The sequence below is a fragment of the Rattus norvegicus genome, chromosome Y (genome assembly GCF_036323735.1).
Source record: "Rattus norvegicus strain BN/NHsdMcwi chromosome Y, GRCr8, whole genome shotgun sequence".
In the NCBI taxonomy this organism is placed as follows: domain Eukaryota; kingdom Metazoa; phylum Chordata; class Mammalia; order Rodentia; family Muridae; genus Rattus; species Rattus norvegicus.
In genome coordinates, this window is record NC_086040.1 from 49311266 (window position 1) to 49326588 (window position 15323).

Below are 15323 nucleotides of genomic sequence, written 5' to 3' on the forward strand. Positions count from 1 at the left end.
ACACGATTCCTCTACGAATGTGTGATTCAGACTGGGAAAAACACGTTTTGTGTATATGTAAAAGTCTGCTTTATCTCCTCTTGAACCATTGAAAACTAAGCTTATTTTCCAAGTTACAGCACTTCACTTTGCAAAACACTAGCTGTGCGTTTATCTTGAAAGTCAACTTCCTACTAGTTTTACCCCCTTGGAAAGAACAGAGTTCGCCAAAGAATGAGAGATTCAGACTGGCAAACCCATGTTTGACTATATTGAAAAGTCTGCTTTTTAGCCTGTAGAACCACTTAAAAATAAGCTTATTCGCCGAATAACAGAAATTCTCTTTGCAAAACACAAGCTGTGTGTTTAACTTGAAAGTCAACTTCCTACAAGCTTTTCCCGCTAGGAACGAACAGAATTCGCCAAAGAATGTTTGATTCAGACTGGGAAAACCTTGTTTTGTCTATCTTGAAAAGTCTGCTTTTTACTCTCTAGAACCACTTAAAACTAATCTTATTCACCAAGTAACACCTTTCCCTTTGCAAATCACTAGCTGTGTGTTTATCTTCAAAGTCATGTTCCTACAAGCTTTTCCGGCTTCGAAGGAACAGAATTCGCCTGAGAATGTGTGAGTCAGACAGGGAAACGCACTTTTTTTCTATATAGAAAAGTCTGCTTTTTATCTTCTAGGACCATTTAAAACAAAGCTTATAGGCCAAGTAACAGCAATTCAATTTGCAAATCACTAATTGTGTGTTTATCTTCAAAGTTAACTTCCTACTAGCTTTTCCTGCTTGGTTGGAACAGAATTCACCAAAGAATGAGAGATTGAGACTGGGAAAACCTTCTTTAGTCTATATAGAATAGAATGCTTTTTACCATCTAGAACTACTTAAAACTAAGCTTAATCGCCAAGTAAGAACAATTCGCTTTGCAAAACACTCACTGGGTGTTTATCTTCAAAGTCAACTTCCTACAAGCTTTTCCTGCTGGAAGGAACAGAACTCTCCAGGGAATGTTCGATTCAGACTGGGAAACCCATGTTTTGTCAATATTGAAAAGTGTCCTTTTTACCCTCTAGAACCACTTAAAACTAAGCTTATTCGCCAAGTAACAGCCATTCACTTTGCAAATCAGTAGCTTTGTGTTCAGCTTCAAAGTCAAGTTCCTACAAGCTTTTCCCGCTTGGAAGGAACAGAATTCGCCAAAGAATAAGATATTGAGACTGGGAAAAGCTTTTTTACTCTATATAAAAAAGTACGCTTTTTATCATCTAGAATTACGTAAAACTAAGCTTAATCGCCAAGTAAGGACAATTCAGTTTTTAAAACATTAGATGTGTTTTTATGTTCAAAGCCAACTTCCTACAAACTTTTTCCGCTTGAAACAAGCACGATTCGCCTAAGAATGTGTGATTCAGACTGGGAAAAGCATGTTTTGTCTATATAGAAAAGTATGCTTTTTACCTTCTAGGACCACTCAATAATAAGCTTAATCGCCAAGTAAGAACAATTCACTTTGTAAAACACTATCTGTGTGTTTATCTTCAAAGTCAACTTCCTGCAAACTTTTCCCGCTTGGAACGAACATGATTAGCCAAAGAATGAGAGATTCTGACTGGGAAAACCAGGTAATGTCTATATTGAAAAGTCTGCTTTTTACCCTCTAGAGCCACTTAAAACTAAGCATATTCACCAAATAACATGATTCAATTTGCAAATCAATAGGTCTCTGTTTATCTTCAAAGTCAAATTCCTACAAGCTTTTCCCACTTGGATGGAACAGAGTTCGCCGAACAATGTTTGATTCAGACTGCGAAAGGCATGATTTGTCTATATAGAAAAGTATGCTTTTTACCCTCTAGAATCACTTAAAATTAAGCTTATTGGCCACGTAACAGCAATTCACTTTGCAAAACACTAGCTGTGCGTTTATCTACAAAGTCAATTTCCTACAAGCTTTACCCGATTGGAAGGAACAGAATTCGCCAAAGAATGAAAGATTAAGAATGGGAAACCCATGTTTTGGCTATATTGAAATCCTGCTTCTTACCCTCTAGAACCACTTAAAACTAAGCTTATTCACCTAGTAACAGCAATTCCCTTTGCAAAACACTAGGTGTGTGTTTTCTTCAATGTCAAGTTCCTACAAGCTTTACCCGCTTGGAACGAACAGAATTCGCCAAAGAGTGAGAGATTGAGACTGGGAAAAGCTTTTTTAGACTATATAGAGAAGTCTGCTTTTTACCATCTAGAACTACTTAAAACTAAGCTTAGCCTCCAAGTAAGAACAATTCACTTTGTAAAACACTAGCTGTGTGTTTATATTCAAAGTCAACTTCCTACAAACATTTTCCGCTTGGACCAAACACGATTCGCCTAAGAATGTGTGATTCAGTCTTGGAAATGCATGTTTTGTCTATATAGAAAAGTATGCTTTTTGCCTTCTAGGACCACTGAATACTAAGCTTAATCGTCACATAAGAACGATTCACTTTGTAAAACACTAGCTGCGTGTTTTTCTTCAAAGTCACCTTCCTACAAACCTTTCCCGCTTGGAACGGACACGATTCGCCAAAGAATGTGTGGTTCAGACTGGGAAAGGCATGTTTTGGCTTACATTAAAGTCTGCTTTTTCGCCTCTAGAACCACTGACAACTAAGCTTATTGGCCAAGTAACAGTAATTCACTTTGCAAAACACTAGCTGTGTGTTTATATTCAAAGTCAACTTCCTATATGTTTTTCCCGCTTTGAATGAACAGTTTTCGCCAAAGAATGAGAGATTCAGACTGGGAAAACCAGGTTATGTCTATATTGAAAAGTCTGCTTTTTACCCTCTAGAGCCACTTGAAACTAAGCATATTGGCCAAATAACACCATTCAATATGCAAATCACTAGCTCTGTTTTTATCTTCAAAGTCAAATTCCTACAAGCTTTTACCTCTTGGATGGAACACAATTCGCCTAAGAATGTGCGAATCAGACTGCGAAAGGCATGTTTTATCTATATAGAAAAGTATGCTTTTTACCATCTAGAACCACTTAAAATTAAGCTTATTGGCCAAGTAACAGCAATTCGCTTTGTAAACTAGCTGTGCGTTTATCTTCAAAGTCAACTTCCTACAAGCTTTACCCAATTGGAAGGAACAGAATTCTCCAAAGAATGAGAGACTTATACTGGGAAAAGTTTTTTTTTTTTTTTTGTCTATATAGAAAAGTATGCTTTTTACCATCTAGAACTTCTTAAAACTAAGCTTAATCCCCAAGTAAGAACAATTCACTTTGTAAAACACTAGCTGTGTGTATATCTTCAAAGTCAACTTCCTCCAAACTTTTCCCGATTGGAACGAACACGATTCCTCTAACACGTTTTGTGTATGTATAAAAGTCTGCTTTTTCTCCTCTTGAACCACTGAAAACTAAGCTTATTTTTCAAGTAACAACACTTGACTTTGCAAAACACTAGCTGTGCGTTTTCTTGAAAGTCAACTTCCTACAAGCTTTACCCCTTTGGAAAGAACAGAATTCACAAAAGAATGAGAGATTCAGACTGGGAAAGCCATGTTTTTCTATATTAATAAGTCTGCTTTTTACCCTCCAGAACCACTTAAAACTAATCTTATTCACCAAATAACAGCCATTCACTTTGCAAATCCCTAGCTGTGTGTTTATCTTCAATGTCATTTTCCTGCATGCTTTTCTCGTATGGAACGAACAGAATTCGCCAAAGAATGAGAGATTGAGACAGGGAAAAGCTTTTTCAGTCTATATAGAAAAGTATGCTTTTTACCTTCTTGGACCATTTAAAACTGAGCTTATTGGCCAAGTAACAGCAATTCACTTTGCAAAACACTAGCTGTTTGTTTATCTTCAAAGTCAACTTCCTCCAAACTTTTCCCGATTGGAAAGAACACGATTCCTCTACGAATGTGTGATTCAGACTGGGAAAAACACGTTTTGTGTATATGTAAAAGTCTGCTTTATCTCCTCTTGAACCATTGAAAACTAAGCTTATTTTCCAAGTTACAGCACTTCACTTTGCAAAACACTAGCTGTGCGTTTATCTTGAAAGTCAACTTCCTACTAGTTTTACCCCCTTGGAAAGAACAGAGTTCGCCAAAGAATGAGAGATTCAGACTGGCAAACCCATGTTTGACTATATTGAAAAGTCTGCTTTTTAGCCTGTAGAACCACTTAAAAATAAGCTTATTCGCCGAATAACAGAAATTCTCTTTGCAAAACACAAGCTGTGTGTTTAACTTGAAAGTCAACTTCCTACAAGCTTTTCCCGCTAGGAACGATCAGAATTCGCCAAAGAATGTTTGATTCAGACTGGGAAAACCTTGTTTTGTCTATCTTGAAAAGTCTGCTTTTTACTCTCTAGAACCACTTAAAACTAATCTTATTCACCAAGTAACACCTTTTCCTTTGCAAATCACTAGCTGTGTGTTTATCTTCAAAGTCATGTTCCTACAAGCTTTTCCCGCTTCGAAGGAACAGAATTCGCCTGAGAATGTGTGAGTCAGACAGGGAAACGCACTTTTTTTCTATATAGAAAAGTCTGCTTTTTATCTTCTAGGACCATTTAAAACAAAGCTTATAGGCCAAGTAACAGCAATTCAATTTGCAAATCACTAATTGTGTGTTTATCTTCAAAGTTAACTTCCTACTAGCTTTTCCTGCTTGGTTGGAACAGAATTCACCAAAGAATGAGAGATTGAGACTGGGAAAACCTTCTTTAGTCTATATAGAATAGAATGCTTTTTACCATCTAGAACTACTTAAAACTAAGCTTAATCGCCAAGTAAGAACAATTCGCTTTGCAAAACACTCACTGGGTGTTTATCTTCAAAGTCAACTTCCTACAAGCTTTTCCTGCTGGAAGGAACAGAACTCTCCAGGGAATGTTCGATTCAGACTGGGAAACCCATGTTTTGTCAATATTGAAAAGTGTCCTTTTTACCCTCTAGAACCACTTAAAACTAAGCTTATTCGCCAAGTAACAGCCATTCACTTTGCAAATCAGTAGCTTTGTGTTCAGCTTCAAAGTCAAGTTCCTACAAGCTTTTCCCGCTTGGAAGGAACAGAATTCGCCAAAGAATAAGATATTGAGACTGGGAAAAGCTTTTTTACTCTATATAAAAAAGTACGCTTTTTATCATCTAGAATTACGTAAAACTAAGCTTAATCGCCAAGTAAGGACAATTCAGTTTTTAAAACATTAGATGTGTTTTTATGTTCAAAGCCAACTTCCTACAAACTTTTTCCGCTTGAAACAAGCACGATTCGCCTAAGAATGTGTGATTCAGACTGGGAAAAGCATGTTTTGTCTATATAGAAAAGTATGCTTTTTACCTTCTAGGACCACTCAATAATAAGCTTAATCGCCAAGTAAGAACAATTCACTTTGTAAAACACTATCTGTGTGTTTATCTTCAAAGTCAACTTCCTGCAAACTTTTCCCGCTTGGAACGAACATGATTAGCCAAAGAATGAGGGATACTGACTGGGAAAACCAGGTAATGTCTATATTGAAAAGTCTGCTTTTTACCCTCTAGAGCCACTTAAAACTAAGCATATTCACCAAATAACATGATTCAATTTGCAAATCAATAGGTCTCTGTTTATCTTCAAAGTCAAATTCCTACAAGCTTTTCCCACTTGGATGGAACAGAGTTCGCCGAAGAATGTTTGATTCAGACTGCGAAAGGCATGATTTGTCTATATAGAAAAGTATGCTTTTTACCCTCTAGAATCACTTAAAATTAAGCTTATTGGCCACGTAACAGCAATTCACTTTGCAAAACACTAGCTGTGCGTTTATCTACAAAGTCAACTTCCTACAAGCTTTACCCGATTGGAAGGAACAGAATTCGCCAAAGAATGAAAGATTAAGAATGGGAAACCCATGTTTTGGCTATATTGAAATCCTGCTTCTTACCCTCTAGAACCACTTAAAACTAAGCTTATTCACCTAGTAACAGCAATTCCCTTTGCAAAACACTAGCTGTGTGTTTATCTTCAATGTCAAGTTCCTACAAGCTTTACCCGCTTGGAACGAACAGAATTCGCCAAAGAGTGAGAGATTGAGACTGGGAAAAGCTTTTTTAGACTATATAGAGAAGTCTGCTTTTTACCATCTAGAACTACTTAAAACTAAGCTTAGTCTCCAAGTAAGAACAATTCACTTTGTAAAACACTAGCTGTGGGTTTATATTCAAAGTCAACTTCCTACAAACATTTTCCGCTTGGACCAAACACGATTCGCCTAAGAATGTGTGATTCAGTCTTGGAAATGCATGTTTTGTCTATATAGAAAAGTATGCTTTTTGCCTTCTAGGACCACTGAATACTAAGCTTAATCGTCACATAAGAACGATTCACTTTGTAAAACACTAGCTGCGTGTTTTTCTTCAAAGTCACCTTCCTACAAACCTTTCCCGCTTGGAACGGACACGATTCGCCAAAGAATGTGTGGTTCAGACTGGGAAAGGCATGTTTTGGCTTACATTAAAGTCTGCTTTTTCCCCTCTAGAACCACTGACAACTAAGCTTATTGGCCAAGTAACAGTAATTCACTTTGCAAAACACTAGCTGTGTGTTTATATTCAAAGTCAACTTCCTATATGTTTTTCCCGCTTTGAATGAACAGTTTTCGCCAAAGAATGAGAGATTCAGACTGGGAAAACCAGGTTATGTCTATATTGAAAAGTCTGCTTTTTACCCTCTAGAGCCACTTGAAACTAAGCATATTGGCCAAATAACACCATTCAATATGCAAATCACTAGCTCTGTTTTTATCTTCAAAGTCAAATTCCTACAAGCTTTTACCACTTGGATGGAACACAATTCGCCTAAGAATGTGCGAATCAGACTGCGAAAGGCATGTTTTATCTATATAGAAAAGTATGCTTTTTACCATCTAGAACCACTTAAAATTAAGCTTATTGGCCAAGTAACAGCAATTCGCTTTGTAAACTAGCTGTGCGTTTATCTTCAAAGTCAACTTCCTACAAGCTTTACCCAATTGGAAGGAACAGAATTCTCCAAAGAATGAGAGACTTATACTGGGAAAAGTTTTTTTTTTTTGTCTATATAGAAAAGTATGCTTTTTACCATCTAGAACTTCTTAAAACTAAGCTTAATCCCCAAGTAAGAACAATTCACTTTGTAAAACACTAGCTGTGTGTATATCTTCAAAGTCAACTTCCTCCAAACTTTTCCCGATTGGAACGAACACGATTCCTCTAACACGTTTTGTGTATGTATAAAAGTCTGCTTTTTCTCCTCTTGAACCACTGAAAACTAAGCTTATTTTTCAAGTAACAACACTTGACTTTGCAAAACACTAGCTGTGCGTTTATCTTGAAAGTCAACTTCCTACAAGCTTTACCCCTTTGGAAAGAACAGAATTCACAAAAGAATGAGAGATTCAGACTGGGAAAGCCATGTTTTTCGATATTAATAAGTCTGCTTTTTACCCTCTAGAACCACTTAAAACTAATCTTATTCACCAAATAACAGCCATTCACTTTGCAAATCCCTAGCTGTGTGTTTATCTTCAATGTCATTTTCCTGCATGCTTTTCTCGTATGGAACGAACAGAATTCGCCAAAGAATGAGAGATTGAGACAGGGAAAAGCTTTTTCAGTCTATATAGAAAAGTATGCTTTTCACCTTCTTGGACCATTTAAAACTGAGCTTATTGGCCAAGTAACAGCAATTCACTTTGCAAAACACTAGCTGTTTGTTTATCTTCAAAGTCAACTTCCTCCAAACTTTTCCCGATTGGAAAGAACACGATTCCTCTACGAATGTGTGATTCAGACTGGGAAAAACACGTTTTGTGTATATGTAAAAGTCTGCTTTATCTCCTCTTGAACCATTGAAAACTAAGCTTATTTTCCAAGTTACAGCACTTCACTTTGCAAAACACTAGCTGTGCGTTTATCTTGAAAGTCAACTTCCTACTAGTTTTACCCCCTTGGAAAGAACAGAGTTCGCCAAAGAATGAGAGATTCAGACTGGCAAACCCATGTTTGACTATATTGAAAAGTCTGCTTTTTAGCCTGTAGAACCACTTAAAAATAAGCTTATTCGCCGAATAACAGAAATTCTCTTTGCAAAACACAAGCTGTGTGTTTAACTTGAAAGTCAACTTCCTACAAGCTTTTCCCGCTAGGAACGATCAGAATTCGCCAAAGAATGTTTGATTCAGACTGGGAAAACCTTGTTTTGTCTATCTTGAAAAGTCTGCTTTTTACTCTCTAGAACCACTTAAAACTAATCTTATTCACCAAGTAACACCTTTCCCTTTGCAAATCACTAGCTGTGTGTTTATCTTCAAAGTCATGTTCCTACAAGCTTTTCCCGCTTCGAAGGAACAGAATTCGCCTGAGAATGTGTGAGTCAGACAGGGAAACGCACTTTTTTTCTATATAGAAAAGTCTGCTTTTTATCTTCTAGGACCATTTAAAACAAAGCTTATAGGCCAAGTAACAGCAATTCAATTTGCAAATCACTAATTGTGTGTTTATCTTCAAAGTTAACTTCCTACTAGCTTTTCCTGCTTGGTTGGAACAGAATTCACCAAAGAATGAGAGATTGAGACTGGGAAAACCTTCTTTAGTCTATATAGAATAGAATGCTTTTTACCATCTAGAACTACTTAAAACTAAGCTTAATCGCCAAGTAAGAACAATTCGCTTTGCAAAACACTCACTGGGTGTTTATCTTCAAAGTCAACTTCCTACAAGCTTTTCCTGCTGGAAGGAACAGAACTCTCCAGGGAATGTTCGATTCAGACTGGGAAACCCATGTTTTGTCAATATTGAAAAGTGTCCTTTTTACCCTCTAGAACCACTTAAAACTAAGCTTATTCGCCAAGTAACAGCCATTCACTTTGCAAATCAGTAGCTTTGTGTTCAGCTTCAAAGTCAAGTTCCTACAAGCTTTTCCCGCTTGGAAGGAACAGAATTCGCCAAAGAATAAGATATTGAGACTGGGAAAAGCTTTTTTACTCTATATAAAAAAGTACGCTTTTTATCATCTAGAATTACGTAAAACTAAGCTTAATCGCCAAGTAAGGACAATTCAGTTTTTAAAACATTAGATGTGTTTTTATGTTCAAAGCCAACTTCCTACAAACTTTTTCCGCTTGAAACAAGCACGATTCGCCTAAGAATGTGTGATTCAGACTGGGAAAAGCATGTTTTGTCTATATAGAAAAGTATGCTTTTTACCTTCTAGGACCACTCAATAATAAGCTTAATCGCCAAGTAAGAACAATTCACTTTGTAAAACACTATCTGTGTGTTTATCTTCAAAGTCAACTTCCTGCAAACTTTTCCCGCTTGGAACGAACATGATTAGCCAAAGAATGAGGGATACTGACTGGGAAAACCAGGTAATGTCTATATTGAAAAGTCTGCTTTTTACCCTCTAGAGCCACTTAAAACTAAGCATATTCACCAAATAACATGATTCAATTTGCAAATCAATAGGTCTCTGTTTATCTTCAAAGTCAAATTCCTACAAGCTTTTCCCACTTGGATGGAACAGAGTTCGCCGAAGAATGTTTGATTCAGACTGCGAAAGGCATGATTTGTCTATATAGAAAAGTATGCTTTTTACCCTCTAGAATCACTTAAAATTAAGCTTATTGGCCACGTAACAGCAATTCACTTTGCAAAACACTAGCTGTGCGTTTATCTACAAAGTCAACTTCCTACAAGCTTTACCCGATTGGAAGGAACAGAATTCGCCAAAGAATGAAAGATTAAGAATGGGAAACCCATGTTTTGGCTATATTGAAATCCTGCTTCTTACCCTCTAGAACCACTTAAAACTAAGCTTATTCACCTAGTAACAGCAATTCCCTTTGCAAAACACTAGCTGTGTGTTTATCTTCAATGTCAAGTTCCTACAAGCTTTACCCGCTTGGAACGAACAGAATTCGCCAAAGAGTGAGAGATTGAGACTGGGAAAAGCTTTTTTAGACTATATAGAGAAGTCTGCTTTTTACCATCTAGAACTACTTAAAACTAAGCTTAGTCTCCAAGTAAGAACAATTCACTTTGTAAAACACTAGCTGTGGGTTTATATTCAAAGTCAACTTCCTACAAACATTTTCCGCTTGGACCAAACACGATTCGCCTAAGAATGTGTGATTCAGTCTTGGAAATGCATGTTTTGTCTATATAGAAAAGTATGCTTTTTGCCTTCTAGGACCACTGAATACTAAGCTTAATCGTCACATAAGAACGATTCACTTTGTAAAACACTAGCTGCGTGTTTTTCTTCAAAGTCACCTTCCTACAAACCTTTCCCGCTTGGAACGGACACGATTCGCCAAAGAATGTGTGGTTCAGACTGGGAAAGGCATGTTTTGGCTTACATTAAAGTCTGCTTTTTCCCCTCTAGAACCACTGACAACTAAGCTTATTGGCCAAGTAACAGTAATTCACTTTGCAAAACACTAGCTGTGTGTTTATATTCAAAGTCAACTTCCTATATGTTTTTCCCGCTTTGAATGAACAGTTTTCGCCAAAGAATGAGAGATTCAGACTGGGAAAACCAGGTTATGTCTATATTGAAAAGTCTGCTTTTTACCCTCTAGAGCCACTTGAAACTAAGCATATTGGCCAAATAACACCATTCAATATGCAAATCACTAGCTCTGTTTTTATCTTCAAAGTCAAATTCCTACAAGCTTTTACCACTTGGATGGAACACAATTCGCCTAAGAATGTGCGAATCAGACTGCGAAAGGCATGTTTTATCTATATAGAAAAGTATGCTTTTTACCATCTAGAACCACTTAAAATTAAGCTTATTGGCCAAGTAACAGCAATTCGCTTTGTAAACTAGCTGTGCGTTTATCTTCAAAGTCAACTTCCTACAAGCTTTACCCAATTGGAAGGAACAGAATTCTCCAAAGAATGAGAGACTTATACTGGGAAAAGTTTTTTTTTTTTGTCTATATAGAAAAGTATGCTTTTTACCATCTAGAACTTCTTAAAACTAAGCTTAATCCCCAAGTAAGAACAATTCACTTTGTAAAACACTAGCTGTGTGTATATCTTCAAAGTCAACTTCCTCCAAACTTTTCCCGATTGGAACGAACACGATTCCTCTAACACGTTTTGTGTATGTATAAAAGTCTGCTTTTTCTCCTCTTGAACCACTGAAAACTAAGCTTATTTTTCAAGTAACAACACTTGACTTTGCAAAACACTAGCTGTGCGTTTATCTTGAAAGTCAACTTCCTACAAGCTTTACCCCTTTGGAAAGAACAGAATTCACAAAAGAATGAGAGATTCAGACTGGGAAAGCCATGTTTTTCGATATTAATAAGTCTGCTTTTTACCCTCTAGAACCACTTAAAACTAATCTTATTCACCAAATAACAGCCATTCACTTTGCAAATCCCTAGCTGTGTGTTTATCTTCAATGTCATTTTCCTGCATGCTTTTCTCGTATGGAACGAACAGAATTCGCCAAAGAATGAGAGATTGAGACAGGGAAAAGCTTTTTCAGTCTATATAGAAAAGTATGCTTTTCACCTTCTTGGACCATTTAAAACTGAGCTTATTGGCCAAGTAACAGCAATTCACTTTGCAAAACACTAGCTGTTTGTTTATCTTCAAAGTCAACTTCCTCCAAACTTTTCCCGATTGGAAAGAACACGATTCCTCTACGAATGTGTGATTCAGACTGGGAAAAACACGTTTTGTGTATATGTAAAAGTCTGCTTTATCTCCTCTTGAACCATTGAAAACTAAGCTTATTTTCCAAGTTACAGCACTTCACTTTGCAAAACACTAGCTGTGCGTTTATCTTGAAAGTCAACTTCCTACTAGTTTTACCCCCTTGGAAAGAACAGAGTTCGCCAAAGAATGAGAGATTCAGACTGGCAAACCCATGTTTGACTATATTGAAAAGTCTGCTTTTTAGCCTGTAGAACCACTTAAAAATAAGCTTATTCGCCGAATAACAGAAATTCTCTTTGCAAAACACAAGCTGTGTGTTTAACTTGAAAGTCAACTTCCTACAAGCTTTTCCCGCTAGGAACGATCAGAATTCGCCAAAGAATGTTTGATTCAGACTGGGAAAACCTTGTTTTGTCTATCTTGAAAAGTCTGCTTTTTACTCTCTAGAACCACTTAAAACTAATCTTATTCACCAAGTAACACCTTTCCCTTTGCAAATCACTAGCTGTGTGTTTATCTTCAAAGTCATGTTCCTACAAGCTTTTCCCGCTTCGAAGGAACAGAATTCGCCTGAGAATGTGTGAGTCAGACAGGGAAACGCACTTTTTTTCTATATAGAAAAGTCTGCTTTTTATCTTCTAGGACCATTTAAAACAAAGCTTATAGGCCAAGTAACAGCAATTCAATTTGCAAATCACTAATTGTGTGTTTATCTTCAAAGTTAACTTCCTACTAGCTTTTCCTGCTTGGTTGGAACAGAATTCACCAAAGAATGAGAGATTGAGACTGGGAAAACCTTCTTTAGTCTATATAGAATAGAATGCTTTTTACCATCTAGAACTACTTAAAACTAAGCTTAATCGCCAAGTAAGAACAATTCGCTTTGCAAAACACTCACTGGGTGTTTATCTTCAAAGTCAACTTCCTACAAGCTTTTCCTGCTGGAAGGAACAGAACTCTCCAGGGAATGTTCGATTCAGACTGGGAAACCCATGTTTTGTCAATATTGAAAAGTGTCCTTTTTACCCTCTAGAACCACTTAAAACTAAGCTTATTCGCCAAGTAACAGCCATTCACTTTGCAAATCAGTAGCTTTGTGTTCAGCTTCAAAGTCAAGTTCCTACAAGCTTTTCCCGCTTGGAAGGAACAGAATTCGCCAAAGAATAAGATATTGAGACTGGGAAAAGCTTTTTTACTCTATATAAAAAAGTACGCTTTTTATCATCTAGAATTACGTAAAACTAAGCTTAATCGCCAAGTAAGGACAATTCAGTTTTTAAAACATTAGATGTGTTTTTATGTTCAAAGCCAACTTCCTACAAACTTTTTCCGCTTGAAACAAGCACGATTCGCCTAAGAATGTGTGATTCAGACTGGGAAAAGCATGTTTTGTCTATATAGAAAAGTATGCTTTTTACCTTCTAGGACCACTCAATAATAAGCTTAATCGCCAAGTAAGAACAATTCACTTTGTAAAACACTATCTGTGTGTTTATCTTCAAAGTCAACTTCCTGCAAACTTTTCCCGCTTGGAACGAACATGATTAGCCAAAGAATGAGGGATACTGACTGGGAAAACCAGGTAATGTCTATATTGAAAAGTCTGCTTTTTACCCTCTAGAGCCACTTAAAACTAAGCATATTCACCAAATAACATGATTCAATTTGCAAATCAATAGGTCTCTGTTTATCTTCAAAGTCAAATTCCTACAAGCTTTTCCCACTTGGATGGAACAGAGTTCGCCGAAGAATGTTTGATTCAGACTGCGAAAGGCATGATTTGTCTATATAGAAAAGTATGCTTTTTACCCTCTAGAATCACTTAAAATTAAGCTTATTGGCCACGTAACAGCAATTCACTTTGCAAAACACTAGCTGTGCGTTTATCTACAAAGTCAACTTCCTACAAGCTTTACCCGATTGGAAGGAACAGAATTCGCCAAAGAATGAAAGATTAAGAATGGGAAACCCATGTTTTGGCTATATTGAAATCCTGCTTCTTACCCTCTAGAACCACTTAAAACTAAGCTTATTCACCTAGTAACAGCAATTCCCTTTGCAAAACACTAGCTGTGTGTTTATCTTCAATGTCAAGTTCCTACAAGCTTTACCCGCTTGGAACGAACAGAATTCGCCAAAGAGTGAGAGATTGAGACTGGGAAAAGCTTTTTTAGACTATATAGAGAAGTCTGCTTTTTACCATCTAGAACTACTTAAAACTAAGCTTAGTCTCCAAGTAAGAACAATTCACTTTGTAAAACACTAGCTGTGGGTTTATATTCAAAGTCAACTTCCTACAAACATTTTCCGCTTGGACCAAACACGATTCGCCTAAGAATGTGTGATTCAGTCTTGGAAATGCATGTTTTGTCTATATAGAAAAGTATGCTTTTTGCCTTCTAGGACCACTGAATACTAAGCTTAATCGTCACATAAGAACGATTCACTTTGTAAAACACTAGCTGCGTGTTTTTCTTCAAAGTCACCTTCCTACAAACCTTTCCCGCTTGGAACGGACACGATTCGCCAAAGAATGTGTGGTTCAGACTGGGAAAGGCATGTTTTGGCTTACATTAAAGTCTGCTTTTTCGCCTCTAGAACCACTGACAACTAAGCTTATTGGCCAAGTAACAGTAATTCACTTTGCAAAACACTAGCTGTGTGTTTATATTCAAAGTCAACTTCCTATATGTTTTTCCCGCTTTGAATGAACAGTTTTCGCCAAAGAATGAGAGATTCAGACTGGGAAAACCAGGTTATGTCTATATTGAAAAGTCTGCTTTTTACCCTCTAGAGCCACTTGAAACTAAGCATATTGGCCAAATAACACCATTCAATATGCAAATCACTAGCTCTGTTTTTATCTTCAAAGTCAAATTCCTACAAGCTTTTACCACTTGGATGGAACACAATTCGCCTAAGAATGTGCGAATCAGACTGCGAAAGGCATGTTTTATCTATATAGAAAAGTATGCTTTTTACCATCTAGAACCACTTAAAATTAAGCTTATTGGCCAAGTAACAGCAATTCGCTTTGTAAACTAGCTGTGCGTTTATCTTCAAAGTCAACTTCCTACAAGCTTTACCCAATTGGAAGGAACAGAATTCTCCAAAGAATGAGAGACTTATACTGGGAAAAGTTTTTTTTTTTTTTGTCTATATAGAAAAGTATGCTTTTTACCATCTAGAACTTCTTAAAACTAAGCTTAATCCCCAAGTAAGAACAATTCACTTTGTAAAACACTAGCTGTGTGTATATCTTCAAAGTCAACTTCCTCCAAACTTTTCCCGATTGGAACGAACACGATTCCTCTAACACGTTTTGTGTATGTATAAAAGTCTGCTTTTTCTCCTCTTGAACCACTGAAAACTAAGCTTATTTTTCAAGTAACAACACTTGACTTTGCAAAACACTAGCTGTGCGTTTATCTTGAAAGTCAACTTCCTACAAGCTTTACCCCTTTGGAAAGAACAGAATTCACAAAAGAATGAGAGATTCAGACTGGGAAAGCCATGTTTTTCTATATTAATAAGTCTGCTTTTTACCCTCTAGAACCACTTAAAACTAATCTTATTCACCAAATAACAGCCATTCACTTTGCAAATCCCTAGCTGTGTGTTTATCTTCAATGT